Consider the following 3,724-nt stretch of genomic DNA (forward strand, 5'->3'; position numbering starts at 1 on the left):
GAGTTTTAAGCCACCGGCTCCGGGACACGAACCGCGGTCGACTACGTGGGAATCCAGCGACATAGCCATTACGCTAACTGCTGGTTCCCACGCCCGGCATGAGTTTTAAGCCACCGGGTCCGGGACACAAACCGCAGTCGACTACGTGGGAGTTCAGCGACATAGCCATTACGCTAACTGCTGGTTCCCTGAAACTAAGGTTGATTTTGAGAAAATCTGTTTTTGATGTGAAGAGATTCTCTTCATAAACTCCACAGTACTGTACATAAAATTATATTAAATGGGCCATCCCTGTAGAGCAGTGGCTAAGCACTATTTAGAGGAAGTTGAATTCTATCTGACCGACCAGAGTATGAGCCCCAGTCTCAGTGGCTTACACACCAGGCATGTACATGCATGCCTGGAATCCGATGAGATGGAGAACTGGAGGAAAGAGGATCATTGTGTGAAAGTACTCACATGGAGGATACTTCCTCTTTCCTTTATGTTTCTATTGTACATGTGAATGCACAAGCAAAATCATGCACACAGCCTCTGGCATTGAAAAAAATTACATTAAAAAACCAGTGCATTTAACTTCTAAATGTCTTGAGAATCACTGCTGCAATTCAATACAGTATGATACTTTATGCTGTTTCACTTACTGCTTTGTCCTCTAAAAAAAATAAAGCTCCTTGACATCCTTACTGGTTTGGTAAATATCTCTTCTTGTGAGGAACCTCTCTAGTCTCATTTACCATTAACTATTATAGTCTTGGATTTTGATTTTTTTTGGGGGGTGGGGAAGAGGTTTTTGCTATAGGGTGCATGCCCTCTCCAGAAAGACAGAGAGGGACAGAGAGATAGAAAGAGAGAAATCACCCTGCAGGGAGGATGGCCACACCACAATCCCTTCTCCTCCATTCTCCTTTCAGGATCTTGGGCATGCACACACATGCCCGACATGAGTTTAAGCCACTGGGTCCGGGCCTTGAACCCCCGTCAACTACATGGGAGTCCAGTGACATAGCTATTATGCCAACTGCTGAAAACCCTGGAATGTGATTTATTTAGATTAATATTAGAATATTTTCACTGCAATTATGCCAGCACAGTCTGAATACCTAGCTGGGCAAATTCTGTGGCTTCTAATTCCAGAACCTTTGTGGTATTTCCAAAGCCCTCTGTTTATCTTTTACTTATTCATTTATATTTGCTAGAGGGCACGTATGCTTGCTTGGTGGGAGGAGAAATACAGTGAGAAAATATCCCTCATGAGGGATGGTCACCCAATAATCCCTTCTCCACCATTCTCTCAGGATTTTGTACATGCACTCAATGTGTTTTTCAAACTGCTGGGTCCAGGACTCAAACTATGTAATTGACCATGTAGGATCCAGCTCCCTTAACCACTACACCACTGGCTGGCCTCCTCATTTATCTTTATTTCTGCCAGGAAGGTCTCAATAACCATACTATCAATACATGCAGGATATATCTGTCAATCCCTGTGAGTTTCCAGGAATAAATGTTCAGAAACAACTACAATGGTCAAGGTATTGGGATCCTAGCACATTCTACAGTTATTTTTCAGAACCACAACCAAGAAAGGGGAGGAGAACTGGGTTGGTCCAAGGCCACCAGAGAACTATCAGTTGCACCCAACTCAGTATTTATTCTTATCATTGCTTCATCATAATGGATGTCTTCCTTGCTCCCCACAAACCCACTCACTTTTGGAACACTCCCACCTCTGTCTAAAATGCCTACTCTGGGGCCAGCAGATGGTGTAGCAGTTATGTCACTGGACTCCTACATAATTGACCATGGTTTGAGTCCTGGACCCAGTAGCTTAAAACTCATGCCGGGCATGTGTGGATGTGTGAGAACGGAGGAGAAGGAATTGCTGTGGCCATCCCCTCTGGAGGGAGATGATTTCTTATTTTCCTTCTCACTGTCTCAGTCTCTGTCTCTCTCCAGTAAGTGCACATGCCCTAAATAATTGCTCTGCTGGGCAGAATAGCCAATTCCAGTCCTAAGGAGAGCTGGGAGCGTGGGGATGATGAAAACTTGGGCAAGAGCCAGGGCAAAGGTGTGCACCTGCAGTTCCAGCTATTTAAGAAGTTGAGGCAAGAAGTTAGGGAGTTGGAGGCTGGCTGGGGCAACTTAATGAGACCCTCTCAAAGCCAAAAGAACTCAGCAGGTCTGGCAGAAAGTCGATGTCTGCAGCTCTCTCAGCCTGATAGTGTCTATCACAGCAATGGCGAGAGAACATGTGTCTGTCCCAGCAGTTCATTTTGCGGGTCTGTTGGCTGCCTGGCCCTGGTGCCTTGACCGGCATTAGATGCAGGGAACGATAACCCTTGGACGGAGGAGGTAGAAGGTGGTTGGGCCGGTAGGTGGCACAGTGTTTAGAGGAGGTAGAAGGTGGTCCGATCTGAAGGGTGCCTTTTGAAAAATCTCCACTAGGTTGGCAGATTTGCCCGCGCACGCGGGCAAAGAAAGACCTGGATGCCCGCCTCCCTTCTGCTCCTCCAAGCCCTGCAGGACCCAGCATCCTCAGGGGAAAGCGAGTACAGTTAACGTGTGCCCTTGGTAACTCACATGGGTCAACTGTAGGTCGGGACCAGGTTCCTCCCAGCGGCTCAACGAAGCCTCTATGCCTGACCCAAGCCTGTTCCTTTGGAGCCATATTGCTTAGTCCTCATAGCTCAGGGAGGCGCTTGGGCAGAAAGGAAGAGCTGATGCTCAAGCACCCGGGATTCCTTTAGGGCAGTACGTGCAGGTTCCGCGCGCCCTAACCAGTAACAGGTCCTACGCCCACCTACCTGTCTTCGGGAGTGGTGACTTACAAGGCCTGGTGTCGTAGGGACCCAGGCAGACCTCGCCAGCCTCCCGGCTGGCCTTCGTAAAAGAGATGACGTGGTGCGGTGGTTCCCCTCCATTCCCGGGCCTCTGCAGTCCCTGCAAAGTGGGAAGGTCCTGGGGCAGGTGTCCTGCTGTGGACCCCTTACAAGGAGTACTCAAACATTTGTAAGTAAGCCTCAGGGCCGCGCAGTCCCGGGTGTTGGAGGCATCTGTGTGGAGTATTGGGCCCCCGCAGGTGTAAGCCTGCAGATGAACAGGAAGTTTTTGTGAAACGCCGGGACCAGATCCACTTTGGGCTAAGATTGAGAAAATGAGAAGTGCAGGTGCACCCTGCTCGAGTTCAGTGTATCAAAGTGAGGCCGTTGGAACCTTTGTTTTTGCAATTTAAGGGTAGCTCCTGGTGTCAAGTTTAGATCTTTTGTGCTGCAAGGGGCAGATGACCAAATGTGCCAAACCTTCAGCAAAGGTTAAATGAATTTTCTTGTTTTCTGGAAACGTCTCAAATGCCAGGTCCCTAGCAGCTTTCTTCAGGTTCTCTACTGAGAAGGAATGCACAATCAATGGATTTGGGTAGTCTAATTGCTGTGTTTCTTCTTTTTCTTTTTCCTTCTAATTGTCAGAGGGTAATTACACTCACCAAAGAGAGCCAGAGAAAAAGCAGACCTCAATGGGGCGTGGTCATGCCAACCAAGTCCTTTTTCCTCCATTTCTTCATCCAGCCAGGATTTTGAGCACTTTTGCATAGGTGCTGGCTTCATGCCACTGGGAGTCAAATTGGAACCATGGGGACCAGCAGTTGGTATAATGGCTATGTCGCTGGACTCCCATGTAGTTAACCGCGGTTTGAGTCCCGGACCTGGTGGCTTAAACTCACGCC

The sequence above is a fragment of the Tupaia chinensis genome, unplaced genomic scaffold, assembly GCF_000334495.1.
Source record: "Tupaia chinensis unplaced genomic scaffold, TupChi_1.0 Scaffold000121_1, whole genome shotgun sequence".
Taxonomy (NCBI): domain Eukaryota; kingdom Metazoa; phylum Chordata; class Mammalia; order Scandentia; family Tupaiidae; genus Tupaia; species Tupaia belangeri.